We start from the raw sequence: 18031 nt of genomic DNA on the forward strand, positions 1-18031 counted from the left end.
GGGAGAGATTGGATCCATGCCAATTGTTGCATCCCATCAACAATGCACCAATGCTTGGTTCAGTGGGTAGGTGATAAGATTGAAATTGTCCCGGGAGATTCTTCTTATGTCATCACATCGGCAGAGGCAGACACTTATGAGAGGACCAGGTGCATCTCAGGAGAAATTTGGGAGAAAGACTTCCTCAAGGTTGCCAATTATGAAATTCCACTGATCCAAGCAGTCGGTTCTGATGAGGAGTTTTAATGGATAGGTTCACCGATGATGGAAAGTTAGGTCAGGGGTTTACATCGGCTGATGATTTAATAGAGGTAGATATAGGTAATGGTGATAAGCCAAGGCCTACTTTTATTAGCGCTAAGTTAAATTCTGAGTGTAAGCAATAGTTAACCGATTTGTTAAAGGAATATAAAGATTGCTTTGCTTGGGATTATACTGAGATGCCTGGTTTGGACCGATCGATTGTTGAACATCGGTTACCAATTAAGTCTGGATTTTGGCCACATCAACAGCCAGCTCGCTGATGTAATCCTAATATTCTTCCTGATATTAAGGCTGAAATATCTAAACTTATTGAAGCTAAGTTTATTCGGCAGTGTCGATATGCCGAATGGATTTCCAATGTTGTCCCAGTTTACAAAAAAATGGGAAGCTTCGAGTTTGTATTGATTTCAGGAATCTTAACAAAGCTACGCCGATGGACGGTTACCCCATGCCAGTTGCCGATTTGCTAGTTGACCTGCAGCAGGGCATCAGATTATTAGCTTCATGGATGGCAATGCAGGATATAATTAGATATTCATGGCTGAAGAAGATATACCAAAGACTGCATTTAGATGTCCTGGTCATGTTGGATTGTTTGAATGGATAGTCATGACCTTTGGTTTGAAAAATGCTGGTGGTACTTATCAGAGGGCTATGAATTTTATTTTTCATGAGTTCATCGGCAAGATGGTGGAAATTTATATTGATGATGTGGTGGTTAAGTCTGGAGATTTTACAAAACATCTTGCCGATTTGCGAAAGGTGTTGGAATGCACAAAGAAACATGGTTTAAAGATGAATCCTAATAAGTGTGCATTTGGTGTATCAGCAGGACAATTTCTTGGTTTCATGGTGCATTAAAGGGTAATTGAAATTAGTAGGAGATCTATTGATGCTATCAACAAAATAGTTGCTCCTACTAACAAAACTGAGCTGCAACCTCTGATCGGCAAAATAAATTTAATCAGGCGGTTTATTTCCAATTTATCTGGTAAAATTCGTGCTTTTAGTCATTTACTTAAATTAAAAGCTGATCAAGAGTTTGTATGGGGAGAAGGGCAACATTTGGCTTTAGATGAAATCAAGAGTTATTTTTGTCTCAACAAGGAAAGCCCTTCAAATTATATTTGTCTACCGATGGGATGGTCATCGGTTCGGCTTTGATTCAGAAATTTGAAGGGAGGGAGCGTGTGATTTACTATTTAAGTAGAAGATTGATTGACGCTGAGACCAGGTATTCGGCTATTGAAAAATTATGTTTATGCCTATATTTTTCGTGCATTAAGTTGAGGCACTATTTGCTATCGGCCGAATGCACTGTTATATGCAAAGATGATGTGGTCCGATATATTCTATCTATGTCGATTATGAGTGGCAGGATCGGTAAGTGGATTTTGGCACTGTCGGAATTCGATCTGCGTTACGAATCAGCTAAAGCGGTTAAAGGACAGATTATGGCCCATTTCGTGACTCAACATCGCAGTGCAGTGGAGACTTTGGAAATTGTGCCTTGGACGCTCTTCTTTGATGGATCCACGTGTGACCGGGGGCCAGGAATCGACATAGTATTAATTTCCCCTTAGGGAAGGAAGTATGAGTTCTCTTTGCCGATTGTTGCCACGTCAACGAATAATCAAGCCGAATATCAAGCATTAATCAAAGGGTTGGAGTTGTTAAAAGAAGTTCTTGCTGATGCTGTTGAAATCTTCGGGGATTCTTGCTGGTTATAAATCAATTGGCTGGAAGTTATGAATGCCGAAGTGAAGTTCTGATAACTTATTACGAAAAGAGTATGCAACTATTAAGGGAATTCAAAGATTTCCGATTAGAGCATGTGCCTTGGTTACATAATGAGGCTAATCGGTTGGCTCAGCATGCCTCGGGATATCAATACATATTGAATACGTTATCGGCAATCAATGTCGATGATTGGAGAAAACAGATCATTGGTTATTTAAGGGATCCATCTAAGAAGGTTGAGAGGCGTGTCCAGTTTCAAGCTACTAAGTATGTGCTCCTCGAGGATGAGCTTTATTATCGAACAATAGATGGGGTTCTTCTCAGATGCTTAGGTGATGATGAAGCTAAAAGTTTGATGGGAGAAATCCATGAAGGAGTGTGTGGAGCACATCAGTCAGCTTTTAAGATGAAATGGATGATCAGAAGAAATGGGTATTATTGGCCGACTATACTTGAAGATTGTTTTAAGTATTTCAAAGGATGTCAAGGATGTCAAAAGTTTGGCAATATTCAAAGGGCACCCGCATCGGCAATGAATCCCATTATTAAACCTTGGCCGTTCCGGGGATGGGCTATTGATTTGATCGGCCAGATTTATCCACCATCTAGCAAAGGGCATAAATTCATCTTAGTTGCTACTAATTATTTCACCAAGTGGGTTGAAGCTATTCCTTTGAAGAAAGTTACATCGGCCAATATGATTGATTTTGTGAAAGAACATATCATTTACCGATTTGGTATTCCTCAAACAATTACTACCGATCAGGGTACCATGTTTACATCGGGAGAGTTTGATGAATTTGCAATCGGTATGGGAATTAAAGTGTTGAATTATTCTCCTTATTATGCTCAAGCCAATGGGCAGGCTGATGCATCTAACAAGGGAATTATTAAACTTATCAAACGGAAGATTGAAGAAAATCCTAAAAGGTGGCATACATTGTTGAATGAGGCTTTGTAGTCATATCGGATGGCTTGTCATGGGTCGACCAAAGTTTCACCTTATCAATTGGTATACGAGCACGATGTAGTACTACCATAGGAAATTAAGACTGGCTCTAGGCGACTATCTTTCCAAGATCAGTTGACTGCCGATGACTATGCTACTTTGTTGAAAGATGAGTTAGAGGATTTGGCAGGGCATCGGCTCAAAGCTTTGGTATGTATAGAGGAAAACAAAAAGAGAGTTGCTAGGTGGTACGATAAAAAGGTAAAGGCTAAGGAGTTTACCGATGGAGACTTGGTATGGAAGCTGATACTGCCGATTGGGACTAAAAGTTCAAAGTTTAGCAAGTGGTCTCCCAATTGGGAAGGTCCTTATTGGATAAGCCGGTCTGCTCTTGGTAATGCCTATATTCTAGAAACTCTCAAAGGAGTTGAATTTCCCAGAGCATTGAATGGAAAATATTTAAAGAAGTATTACCCAAGTATATGGGTCGATGCATAAAAGTTTAAGTGCCGATAACACTCCTATCGGCTAGATTGAAATGTATCTGGGACTAAAGATGATGTTTCAAAAGGGTGCCGATAACAGTCCTATTGGCTAGACCAAAATAATCAGCAGATTAAAATAAAAAGCAAAACACGCCGCCGATGAAAAGTTCATACATTCAGCAGAGCTTAGATGGCCGATATAGCGCGCAGACGGATTTGATCGGCTTCTTCTATCTCCTTGATATCTTCATCGGCAGAGCCTTCCACCGGTTTTTGATTCTTCTTCATCTACAGTGCCTTGCGAGCTTGGACATTTCGCTCTTGTTCGAGGATCTTGATCATCTCGGGCAGCTGACTTTCTTCCTGTAGAGCTTGGGACAGAGCTTCTTCTACTTGTTTGTGCTCCGCTAACAGTGCTTCCCTTTTTGCGATAGGTCGGAGATCTTTTGTTTTAGCACATCCCCTGAGGATTTCAGAATGCCGATGCTCTTGTGTTTTTCATCGGCAAGGTGCTTTACCTTCATTACCTCCTCTGAAAGCTGGGCATGAGCGGCTCTATAGGCAAGGCGCTGAGTGGCCTTTTGGTATTGGAGCTGTCGACTCTCCAAATGTGCAGCCTTGAAGAGGATCTCCTCGGCATCGGCAGGAATTTGGCCTCTGAGAGCTTTGAACAGAGCCTTAGCTAGATCAGAGTCATCAGCCAGTTGGGCTGTATCCTGATGAAGCAGGGCCAGCAAATCTTCCAGCTTTGCTCTGATCTCTGCCGATGAAATACTGATTGCTTGAGAAGAGCTCGCTTCCTCGCCTTCATCATCAGAAATTTTGATGGCAAAGGAAAACAGGCTGTCGGGAGAATCTTGTTCCTGAAAAAGAAAAGGAGATAGGTTATTTGATGATGAACTATTAGTAAAATAAAAGATGATAATCAAATAGCTTTTTTTTCAAAGCTATCTCTCGCCTCTGGCTGGTTGAGGCCGATGGTACTACAATTTGATCGGCCGAAGTTGCCGATGAGACAATATCAGCTGAAAGAAATTAACCAGAATAATTATTAGGTGGGAAGATAAGTCCATCGGCAATGATTTCAGAGATAGTACTTTACCTTGAGGAGGTGCTATGCTTGTCTGAATCGAGGAGACTACCGATGCTATGATTGAACCTGTTGGATCGGCAGTCTGCTCAGGAACATTGGCTGATATCTCCTCTGTCTGAGGTGCTTCTTGCAGTTGAGGTGGAGATGGTGCTTGCTGAGTCTGGATTTCTGGTGTAGACGGGGACGATTCTACATGAATTGGTGACACTGGGGGAGGAGAAGAAGGTGGCGCTGTTTTTTGGCATTTTGCCTGTGACTTGGTGCTCTTGGGATCCTTTCTCTTGGCTTGACTAGCTTGGGGGGCATCGACGCTTGCCTTGGTACTTCTAGTCTTGGCCGACTTGCTAGTTTGCTGATACAACGACAAAAGTTTCATAAGCACAAATATAACGAAATGTGATGAAATTTTGGATGAAACAGTAAAAGTTACCGATGAAGTTCCCATAGTAGCCGATGTTTCCTGAAAAGACTGTGTGAGTGTAGAATAGAATCGGTGAGAATTGGAGGAGTCAGGGATTTACCTTAAATGCTTGTGCCAAAGCAGTGGCAGCCACCGATGGGGATGTTTATGCTCGTTTGGTGGCGATCTTCTTAAACCGCACATTCCGGTGCATTAGAGCTGCCAGGGTTGGTGCGTTGTTGCCGATGAGGGAGATCGGGGCTGATGGAAGGAGCTCGATCGGCTTGCCACTCCTACTGACTGTCGGTGGTTTATCGTCGACCTGTTAAAAACAAAGGGGGAAGTAAGTTACCGATAAGGGCAAAAGTAGTGAAAGATTGAAGCATCGGTTAAGGAGTTATAGTGTTCTCGGGAACTTTGTACTTGGGGTCGATCATGCCATGGTATGTGAGGGCCGATCTACAGAACAGGTGCTCTTTCCATTCTTCCCACCATTGTTTGTATACCTAAGTGATGAAAAGAGCTGGGATCCAAGCCGATAGATTGATGTCTTACGTATCGGCATTTGGTGGAAGCTGAGCTACTCTGATCCACTCAAGATCATTGGTTATAGTCTCCCTTGGCTTTACCACATCGGCATAGCAGAGCGCGATTGGCTGCTGTCCAAATGCCAGTTGACGGGCCAAGGCTGATGGGTTATAGAACTCATAAGTAAGGTTGGAGGTCTTCCCACTGCTGAAGAAATTCACTGGTATAGCTCTTGGGGTGATAATCGCCATCATGAGATCATGGTCCTTGTTAAGAGCATCGTCAAAGGGATGGAAAGTGAGTGGGAATCCAGTTTCTGTATCCTCATAGGGCATCCATGCCCATTGATCTTTGGTCAGGCCATCATAGAGGGTCTAGAAGAATCGGCTGACCTGATCTTCATTACCTCCGGTGCCAGGTAAGACTATGGTAGCCTCGCCATAATTCAAGGAGGGGCGAGTTGCCGATTCTTCCTCATCCAGTTCATGATCCTCGGCTATGTCTCTTGGAAAGCGCTGAGCAAAGAGGTCAAAGCCGAGGCGTTTATGCATGTGGACACTAAGCCACATGTTGATGAACCACCAAGGCCCCCTAAGTTGCCAATGGGTTGGCCTAGCAGGAGTTTCTGAGCTACTTGGTGGAGGAGGTGATAGACAGAGCCAAGCAAATATCGGCCAAGAGGAAATCAGCCGCCATCAGCTAGTCTTTCTGCTGCCGATAGATAGACAGAGGTTGGTCCTACCGATCGGCCACAGAAGACAAACTTGTCTAGCCACATATTCAGAAAGATAGCATGTTCTCTCTGTGTGACTGGCCCTGTTTTTCGGTACTTTTGGATGTATCCCGACGAACCACCTATGTTGCGGGTTTCTACTTTGCGTTCAGGTTTGCGGTCATAAAGATGGTTATCATCGGCAGATGATATGTCCAGACCAGTAAGCATCAGCACATTGGCTAAAGTGGGGGATGCAGGACCATGGCCGAATACAAAAACATTGAGGGTGTCAGACCAAAAGTATGAAGCAGCTATCAACAGGGATTCATTCCTCTCCATATCGGCAATGGATAATCTGATGCATTGGTCTAATTTTCGCTCACCCCATCAAACTTCATTTGAGTTGCCGATTCTAAGGAACCTGTTGATGCAAAAGTTGATCCGCAAACACAAAGGGCTAATACCCGATTTAAACATTAAGGCGTGCCAGCCGATTTGACCTTACTATTGGCAAGGTGATAACTCGAATACTTTGGTCCCGACAACAGCGATGCGCCCGAATGCCACGGCCAAGAGGTATTCACGCGGAACTTGAGAATACGCCGAGCTTAAGTCGACGAACTCCTAAGAACTCATAATGAAAAAAGGAAAATATGACGAAGTCGTCGAAAAAGTAGATGCTGGAATATGAGTAAAAACTTGTGTTTGATTGATTGATAGATGTTCCAATTACAAGGCCCTAGGGTCTACATTTATACCCTGCTCAAAGAGCTACAACCAGACACGACTAGAATTCGAATTCCAAATTTAAACAGAATCCGTGTACAAAACGATTTAAATAACTAAGGAAAACATAAAACTATCCTCCCGTGACAAGCTGAGACACCACCACGGACCAATTGACAACCTCCAAGTCTTCCTTCCACGACATCGGCAGACTCCCCATCGGCAACGATTAATACTGGCCATCGGCATAAACACATCACTATTAGCCACATTCAGCTATCTCCTCATTGGCAACCACCATTATTGGCAACTCTCCTATAGGGCAGTCACTATTGCCCTTTCTTGCCGATCTACACTCTATCGATCCTGGGTACGTGTCCAAAAACTGTGTCAACACATACCCCCCAATTTCGGAGTATGAAATCATTAATGCTCCGAAATTATCTGCAGTAATGATGCCTTTCCGTAATTAATTCTCCCAATTTGGTAACCGACAACCTTAATCTAAACAACCTTGGTTCGATCCCTCCGCAGATTCCTCGAAATCCTCAACCTTCCAAATGGACATCTTCACCTTAGTCGCCTATCGGCAATGTTACCGTTACAGAGATCTACTGATGGACTGACCAGGACGTCCTATTCAGTAAAGTATCTTATCCTCCCAAACGGATATCCCCACTTTATCCGCCCATCGGCAATATTACCGTTACAAGGCGCTGCCGATGAACCGACCAGGAAATCTCGCACAGTAAAATATCTCCAGATCACGACCGCTTCCTGTCAAATCACCTACACAATCCCTTGATTACTGTGCGAACAGTTACCATATCTTCCTGAGTATCCTCGGATTTCACGGATACGGTGAAGTGATAAGTCAGATTTACCCTTGCCCATTTTGTCCTATAAATAGTTCCTTCTCGGGTACTCCTTCTCCATCGCATCATTCCACAGTTCCAACTCCACCTTCCTGGCGGCGGCGCTGTTCGAGATCTCCAAGAACAACAAAGCCACTTCTTCACCAACCTCGAAGCCTTCGATCATCCTTTTTGTGAGGAGATGGCCATCAACTTCATCGTTCCTGAGGTTAGTTCTTCATTCCACCTCTTGTGCTTTCACTGTATCCCTGTTCATCCGCAATTTACTTTACTGAACATTTTTCCTTTTCTTTCTTTATTCTTCTTTTACCTTCAAAATCATTAGGATCTGTCCAATAAAATTGTCATCCCTACAGATCAGCCACACCTCCAATGTCTTGGTCCGTTAGGGGACCTAGATCCCACCGATCTTATTAATGCAGAAACAAACAGAATCCCTTTTAGAGCCGAGAATTTTTCTCTAGATCTGTGGAAGGATACCTTGCGTTCCTAGCCCAATCCTACAGTAGGATGGAAAGATTTGTTCTTGAGAGTCAGCCACTCAAATGAGGTTCAGTGGGGTGAGCGAAAACTGGACCAATGCATTAGGTTGTCCATTGCCGATATGCATAGGAATGAATCACTACTGATAGCTGCATCATATTTCTGGTCAGATACACTCAATGCCTTTGTTTTTGGTCACGGCCCTGCTTCTCCCACTCTTGTCGATGTGCTCATGCTCACCGGCCTAGACGTATCCAATGCCGATAGCAGTCATCTGTTTGACACTACACCTAGTGCCAAAGTAGACACCCGCGCTATCGGTGGCTGGTCAGGGTATATCCAAAAGTACCGCAGAAAGGGGCCTGTCAACATAAAGGAACAAACCACCTTCCTGAACATGTGGCTAGACAAGTTTGTGTTCTGTGGTCGATCGGCAGGACCAACCTCTGTCTACCTATCGGCAGTAGAGAAATTAGCCAATGGTGGCCGATTTTCCCTCGGCCGATATCTGCTAGGTTCTGCCTACCACCACCTCCACCAAGTAGCCAGAAAACTCCTCCTTGGCCAGTCCATCGGCAACCTACGAGGACCCTGATGGTTCATCAATATGTGGCTTAACCTCCACATGCGCAAGCGTCTTGAATTCAACCTCTTCACACAATGCTTCCCCAAGGACATAGCTAAGGATTATGAATTAGATGAAGAAGAATCGGCAACTCGCCCTCCTCTGAACTTTGGCGAAGCTGTCATTGTTCTACCTGGCACAGGCGGCAACGCAGACCAGGTCAGCCGATTCTTCTAGACCTTGTATGAAGGCCTGACCTAAGAGCATCGAGCGTGGATGCCTTATGAAGATCCCCACACCATGTTCCCCTTGGTCTTCCATCCCTTCAATGATGCCCTCAACAAGGACCATGACGTGATGATGGCATTGATCACTCCCAGAGCTATACCAGTAAATTTCTTTGGTAGTGGGAAAGCTTCTAACCAGACTTATGAGTTCTACAACCCATCGGCACTAGCCCGTCAACTAGCTTTCGGTCAGCTACCGATTGCTCTCTGTTATGCCGATGTGATAAAACCCAGGGAGACCATCACTAGCCTTCTTGAGTGGACCCGAGTAGCCCAATTGCTACCGAATGCCGATACAACTGCAGGTCTATCAGAGTGGATCCCAGCCCTCTTCATCACTCATGCGCACAAACAATGGTGGGAAGAATGGAAGGAGCACTTATTCTGCAAATCGGCTCTTACATACCGCGGCATGATCGACCCCTAGTACAAAGTTCCTGATAATACTATAAGTATTTCCAAACCGATGCCTCAATTCTCTTACTCATTTCCATCGACAACTCACTCTATGCATCATATTGCAGGTCGACGATGCCCCCCCATCGGTCAGCAGAAGTGGCAAGCTGATTGATCTTTTTCCATCAGGTCCGATCTCTTCAATCAGCAACAATGCTCCTACCCTGGCTGCAATAATGCACCGAGGTATACGCCTGAAGAAAGTCACCACCAATAAGACTAAGACATCTCCATCGGTAGCTGCCTCTACTTTGGCACAGGCTTTCAAGGTACATTTTCATATTGATTTCATCTTTTCATCTGTTACACTTGTACTTATGGATTTACATCATTGCATCAGCATACCAGTGCATCAGCAAGGACTAGAAGCACAAGTGCCGATGCCCCCCAGCCCAGTCAACCGAAGAGAAAAGGTGCCAAGAGTACCAGAGCACAAGCAAAGCGCCAGAGGATGGCAACACCTTCTCCTCCCCCAGTATCGCCGATTCTGGTGGAATCTTCTCCCTCTTCTCCAGAAGTTCAGATACAACAAGCACCATCTCCCCCTCAGTTGCAAGAAGCATCCCAATTGGAAGAACCCTAGCCAGAAGTACCTCAGCCGAAAGACGCATCGGCTAGTGTAAGCGAGCAGACTACCGATCCAGCAGGCTCAATCATATCATCAGTAATTTCCTCGATCCAGACAAGCACTGCACCTCCCCAAGGTGATATATTTTACGAAATCATTGCCGATGGACCCATTTTCCCAATTTTATAATTACCTCTGCTAATTTTTTAGCCGACATAGTTCCATCGGCAACCCCAGCCGATCAGCCTGTAGTTCCATCGGCATCCTCCAGTCAGAGGCAAGAGATTGCCTTGAAACAAGTAAGCCATCCAATCCCCATCAGTATTATTTGTCAACACTTAGCCACGGAACAACTCACTTTATTTCTCTTTTAGGAACAGGATTCTCCCGATAGCTTGTTCTCCTTTGCCATCGACATCTCTGAAGACGAAGGTGAGGAAGCAAGTTCCTCTCGGGCAGTCGGGATCACATCGGCAGAAATCAGGGCGAAATTGGAAGAATTATCGGCCCTCCTTCACCAAGACACAGCCCAACTGGTTGATGACTCCGACCCAGCCAAGGCTTTGTTCAAGACCCTTAGAGGCCAAATCCCTGCCGATGCTGAAGAAGCCCTCTTTCAAGCTGCACATCTGGAAAGCCGTCAGCTGCAATATCAACGGGCTACTCAGCACCTGGCCGACAGAGCTACTCAGGCTCAGCTTTCCGAGGAAATGATGAAAGTGAAACTCCTTGCCGATGAGAAGCACAAGAACATCGGCGTCTTAAAGTCCTCAGGAGATGCGCTGAAGCACAAGATTTCTGACTTGTCGGCAAAAAGAGAGGCCTTGCTGGCAGAACTCAAGCAAGTGGAAGAAGCTTTGTCCCAAGCTCAACAAGCGGAAACCCAGCTGCCTGAGGTGATCAAGCGTTTTGAGCAGAGAAACGTCCAAGCCCGTATGGCGCTGCAGATGAAGAAGAAACTGAAGCCGGTGGAAGGCTCTGTCGATGAAGATATCAAAGAGATAGAAGCAGCCAATCAAATTCGCCTGCGCGCTATATCGGTGATCCAGGCGCTATTGAACATGTGAATCCTTCATCGGTGGCATACTTGCCCTTCCTTTCTGAACGCTCTTAGTACTTTGATCTAGCCAATAGGACTGTTATCGGCACCTTTTTAAAACATTAAGTCCAACCCTAGGTACATTTTGATCTAGCCGATAGGAATGTTATCGGCACTTAAACTTTCATGCATCAACCCATATGCTGGGGTAGTAATTCTTTAGATATTTGTCATTTAATGCTCTGGGAAATTCAACTCCTTTGAGAGTTTCTAAAATATAGGCATTACCAGGAGCCGATCGATTTATCCGATAGGGACCCTCCCAATTGGGAGACCACTTCCCAAACTTTGAACTTTTAGTCCCAATCGGTAAGATTAATTTCCATACTAAGTCTCCATCGGCAAACTCCTTAGCCTTTACCTTCTTATCATACCATCTGGCAACTCTTTTCTTATTCTCCTCTATACTCATCAAAGCCCTTAGCCGATTTTCTACTAAATCATCCAACTCGTCTGTCATCAAAGTAGCATAATCATCGGCAGCCAATTGATCTTGAAAAGATAGTCGCCTAGACCCAGTCTTAATTTCCCAAGGTAAAACTGCATCATGCCCATATACCAACTGATAAGGTCAAACCTTAGTCGATCCATGACAAGCCATCCGGTATGACCACAAAGCTTCATTTAACAATGTATGCCACCTCCTAGGATTTTCTTCAATCTTCCATTTAATAAGCTTGATAATTCCTTTGTTATATGCCTCGGCCTGTCCATTAGCTTGAGCGTAATAAGGAGAAGAATTTAATACTTTAATCCCCATGCCGATTGCAAATTCATCAAACTCTCCCGATGTGAACATAGTACCCTGATCGGTAGTGATTGTTTGAGGAATTCCGAATCGGTAAATAATATGTTCCTTCACGAAAGCGATCATAATGGCCGATGTAACTTTCTTCAAAGGAATAGCTTCAACCCATTTGGTGAAATAATCGGTGGCAACCAAGATAAACTTATGTCCTTTGCTATATGGTGGATAAATCTGACCGATTAAATCAATAGCCCACCCTCGGAATGGCCAAGGCTTGATGATAGGATTCATGGTCGATGCAGGTGCCCTTTGAACATTGCCAAACTTCTGACATCCTTGACACCCTTTGATGTACTTAAAGCAATCCTCAAGTATAGTCGGCCAATAATACCCATTTCTTCTGATCATCCACTTCATCTTGAATGCCGATTGATGTGCTCCACACACTCCCTCATGGATCTCTCCCATCAAATTCTTGGCTTCATCATCACCTAAGCACTTGAGAAGAATCCCATCAATAGTTCGGTAATACAACTCATCTTCAAGGAGTACGTACTTGGTAGCTTGAAACCGAACACGTCGCTCAACTTTCTTGGACGGATTCTTTAAATAATCAATGATTTCTTTCCTCCAATCATCGGCACCGATTGCCGATATCGCATTAATTATGGGCTGATATCCTGAGGCATGTTGAGCCAACCGATTGGTGTCTTCATTATGCAACCTAGGAACATGCTCTAATCGGAAATCCTTGAATTCCTTCAACAATTGCATACTCCTTTCATGATAGGTTATGAGGACTTCACTTCGGCATTCATAGCTTCCAGCCAATTGATTTATAACTAGCATAGAATCCCCGAAGACTTCAACAGCATCAGCATGAACTTCCCTTAGTAATTCTAATCCTTTTATCAAGGCTTGATACTCAGCGTGATTATTTGTTGACGTGGCAATAATCGGCAAGGAAAATTCATATTTCCTCCCCCGAGGGGAAATTAACACTATGCCGATTCCTGCCCCCCGGTCACATGTGGATCCATCAAAGAAGAGCGTCCAAGGTACAATTTCCACAGCTTCCACTGTACCACAATGTTGAGTCACAAAATCGGCCATAACCTGTCCTTTAACCGCTTTAGCCGATTCGTAACGCAGATCAAATTCTGACAATGCCAAAATCCACTTACCGATCCTACCACTCATGATCGGCATAGATAGCATGTATCGGACCACATCATCTTTGCAAATAACCGTACATTCAGCCAATAGCAAATAATGCATTAACTTAATACAAGAGAAGTACAAGCATAAGCACAGTTTTTCAATAGCCGAATACCTAGTCTCAGCATCAATCAATCTCCTGCTTAAATAGTAAATCACATGTTCCTTCCCTTCAAATTCCTGAATCAAAGCCGAACCGATGACCATCCCATCGGTAGATAAATACAATCTGAAGGGCTTCCCTTGCTGAGGGGGAATCAGGACTAGAGGATTCATCAAATAATTCTTGATTTCATCCAAGGCCAATTGTTGTTCCTTCCCCCAAACGAATTCTTGATCGGCTTTCAACTTAAGCAAAGGACTGAAAGCATGAATTTTACCAGACAAATTAGATATAAATCTCCTGATAAAATTCACCTTGCCGATCAAGGACTGGAGCTCAGTCTTGTTGGTAGGAGCAACTATTTTGTTGATGGCATCAATGGATCTTCGACTGATCTCAATTCCCCTCTGATGCACCATGAAACAAAGGAATTGTCCTGCCGATACACCAAATGCACACTTATTGGGATTCATCTTCAAACCATGCTTCCTTGTGCATTCCAACACCTTTCGCAAATCGGCAAGATGCTTTGTGAAGTCCCCAGGCTTAATCACCACATCATCAATATAAATTTCCACCAGCTTGCCGATGGACTCATGAAATATAAAATTCATGGTTCTCTGATAAGTAGCACCAGCATTCTTCAAGCCAAAGGTCATGACTATCCATTCAAACAACCCTACATGACCAGGACATCTAAATGTAGTCTTTGGAATATCTTCTTCAGCCATGAATGTTTGATTGTATCTTGCATTGCCATCCATAAAGCTGATAATCCGATGCCCAGCCGTAGCATCAACTAGCAGATCGGCAACTGGCATTGGGTAACCATCTATCGGTGTAGCTTTGTTAAGGTTCCTGAAATCAATGCAGACCCGAAGCTTTCCATTTTTCTTATAGACCGGAACAACGTTGGAAATCCACTCGGCATATCGACACTGCCGAATAAACTTAGCTTCAATAAGTTTGGCTATTTCGGCCTTAATATCAGGAAGAATATTAGGATTACATCGGCGAGCTGGCTGTTGATGTGGCCGAAATCCAGACTTGATAGGCAACCGATGTTCAACAATTGATCGGTCCAAACCAGGCATTTCAGTATAATCCCAAGCAAAGCAATCTCTATATTCCTTTAACAAATCAATTAATTGCAGCTGACACTCAGAACTTAATTTAGTACTAATAAAAGTAGGTCTAGGCTTATCACCCCTACCTATATCTACCTCTACCAATTCATCGGCCGATGTGAATCCCTGGCCTAATTTTCCAACATCGGCGAACCTATCCATTAAAAACCTTCATCAGAACCGACTGCTTGGATCGGTGGAATTTCATAATCGGCAACTTTGAAAAAATCCTTTTCCCAAACTTCTCCTGAAATGCACCTAGTCCTTTCATAGGTGTCTGCTTCTGCCGATGCAATAACATAGGAAGAATCTCCCGGGACAATCTCAATTTTGTCACCTACCCACTGAACCAAGCATTGGTGCATTGTAGACGTGTTGACGCCGTTTTTGGGCACGTGTCCATGATTGGTAAAGTGTAGGTTGGCAAGATAAGACGGCAGTGCTTGATCTACAGGGTGAGTTGCCGATGAAGATGGTTGCCGATGGAGGGATGGTTGGACGTGACCAAATCCATAGGTGATAATGTGTTTGTGCCGATGGCTATGACAGAGGAGTCTGCCGATGATACAGAGGGAGAACCTAGAAGTTGCCGATCGGCTTATGGGGATGTCCTAGTTTGTCACGTGAGGATAGTTTTACGTTTTCCTTAGTTATTTGGATTGTTTTGTACACGAACTTTGTTTAGATTTGGAATTCGAATTCTAGTCGTGTCTGGTTGTAGCTCTTTGAGCAGGGTATAAATGTAGACCCTCGGGCCTTGTAAAGAAGATGAATCAATCAATCAAACACAAGTTTTTACTCATATTCTAGCATCTACTTTTCGACGACTTCGTCATACTTTTTTTCCTTTTTATTACGAGTTCTTAGGAATTTGTCGACTTAAGCTTGGCGTATTCTCGAGTTCCGCGTGAGTACCTCTTGGCCGTGACATCCGGGCGCATCGCTGTTGTCAGGACCAAAGTATTCGAGTTACCACCTTTGCCGATAGTAAGGTCAAATCGGTTGGCACGCCTTAACGTTTGAATCGGGTATTAGCCCTTTGTGTTTGCAGATCAGCTTTTGCATCAACACATCTTTTGGCACGCTCGGTGGGACTAGATTCAAGATCAAGATCAACATGTCAATTGATCAAGAAAACGTCATCACCGTGACGGAGGCCAATCTCAAGGATGAGCAGAAGCAAGCTATTGCCCAAGCCATGGAAGAGTTCAAGCTGCAATGCCTGAGGTCTTTCAGCATAAACAGGAGCGGCGAGGTGATCCAGAAAGAGGCACTGCCGACACCACGGCAGGTTACTTTCGAAGCCAATCCGGGCAAGCTTCAAGATATGGTTGACAGTGCTATCAACCGGGCTTTGATCAACCAAGCTGGTGTACTGTCTAATACGGTTTTTAATGCCGTGGCAAGAACTTTCAAGGAAGGACAGATCCCACCAGATTATGTGGGCCCCTCTCATCATCAGCCAACGGCACCAGAGGTCACGGCTCCATCGGCTGCTTTGACGGCTGCAAGTGCACAATCTGTTGTCCCTCCAAATACATCGGGAGCTACCGATGCACCATCTGTGCCGATGACAACTAACCCGCAGACTTTAGGTGGGCAGAATAGGCTGACTACAGATATGTTGGCATCGGCAATGTCAGGGTTGACTCTTCCTCCTAACTGGTGGGGTTATGGTATGCCTCCAGAATTGACGCCAGGTACATCGCAGATAAACGACATGAGGGGCAAGACTCCTATGACATCGGCGCCTCCCAACGCGCCGTTGAATCAGAGTCCACGGTACACGACAACTACTACTACAAGACCTCACCCTGGGAATCCTCAAGATTCGATGTTCCAGATGCCTAATGCATCGGCAGATGCAATGCTGATGCAACAGAGGTCTATGGCCCAGTCAGGATATGTCAATTCAATGATGGTACCTAATTACCAATCATCGGCAGCGCCTATGCCGATGAACGCTAATAATGGGTGGCTTGGACAGCAAGTTTTTCCACAGAGTTACCAGGCTACAGGGTTCCAGCAAGGACAGGTCTATCCCGGATTCCCAAGTCAAGGGATTTCCAGCCAGCCAATGAATATTGGACAGCAACTCGGGGGGCAGCAAGTCGGTGGACAACAGTTTGGTGGTCCGCAAATTGGGGGCCAGATGATCGACCCAATGTTCCGTGCAGATCATGCCCCAAACAGACACGTGGAGGCTCGCCACCAGGTGCTAGACCCGCAGCTGCCTCATCGGCAGGATGCCGATGCATATTGGGCCGATAAGATCGCTGAAGTAATGAGAGATCAATTTGGGATAAAACCCAAAGTCAATACTTACTCTTATCGGACACCGTATCCTCCCGCGTATGATTTGATCCCACTTCCACATCGGTACAAGGTACCAGACTTTACCAAATTTTCTGGGCAGGATGATACGTCGACTATGGAGCATGTCAACAGGTTCATCATTCAATGCGGAGAAGCCGGTAACAGGGACGAATTGAGGGTTCGGCTATTTTCATCATCATTATCTGGATCGGCCTTTACTTGGTTCATATCATTACCTCCCAACTCAGTGATTACTTGGGCCGATCTAGAGAAGCAATTCCACAAATACTTTTTCTCTGGGGTTCATGAGAAGAAGATCACCGATTTGGTCAAGTTAAGACAGCGCAATGATGAATCGGTTGAAGGTTTCGTGCAGAGGATACGGGAAGTTAAGAATAAATGCTACAGCCTGATTCTAGATGATCGGCAGCTAGCCGATTTGGCTTTCCAAGGTTTATTGCCACATGTCAGGGATAAGTATGCTTCTCAGGAATTTGAAAGCTTAAGTCATTTGGTGCAGAGGATTTCTGATCAAGACGCCAAACCTTTCGAGCCCAAAAGAGCATGGAACAAGAGAGTATCATTTATTGATGAAGCAACGAGCTCCGATTCTGATGAGGAACCAGTCATCGGCTTGGCAGAGTGGGTAAAAAACAAGAAGCCGATGTCTTGCCCTTTTGGGCAGAAGGAACCAGAAAAGTTCGCTTTTGACACCGCTAAGGCCGATAGGATATTTGACTTTCTGCTTCAGGAAGGTCAGATCAAGCTATCTCCTAATCACGTAATCCCATCGGCTGAGGAGTTAAAGAGGATGAAATATTGCAAGTGGCATAATGCAACTTCTCATGACACTAATGAATGCAAAGTTTTCAGACAGCAGCTGCAATCGGCAATAGAGTCTGGGAGGATTAAGTTTGACAGTTCCAAGACCCAGAAGCCGATGAAGATAGACCAACATCCTTTCCCAACAAACATGTTGGATGCCAAGGGGAAGGCCAAGGTCTTAACATCGGAAATAGCCGAGAAAAGTGCATCGGTAGATCCTCAACATCAAGTTACTACTGCCGATGCAAAAAGCAAGGGCTTAGTCCAGACACGAACCAGTTCGGATAGACCCCCTCGGTCTGGTATCATTATAACTCATAGAAAACCTCGAGAAAACTGGCAGCAACGGGAAAGTCGGTATCGGCGCCAGCAAGAAGATTATCGATGGGAGGAAGAAAGACGCCGACAGGAGTGGAATCGGCATAGAGATCATTGGAACTGCCCGTTCTTCATTCATTGTT

Source organism: Sorghum bicolor, chromosome 7 (assembly GCF_000003195.3).
Source record: "Sorghum bicolor cultivar BTx623 chromosome 7, Sorghum_bicolor_NCBIv3, whole genome shotgun sequence".
Taxonomy (NCBI): Eukaryota; Viridiplantae; Streptophyta; class Magnoliopsida; order Poales; family Poaceae; genus Sorghum; species Sorghum bicolor.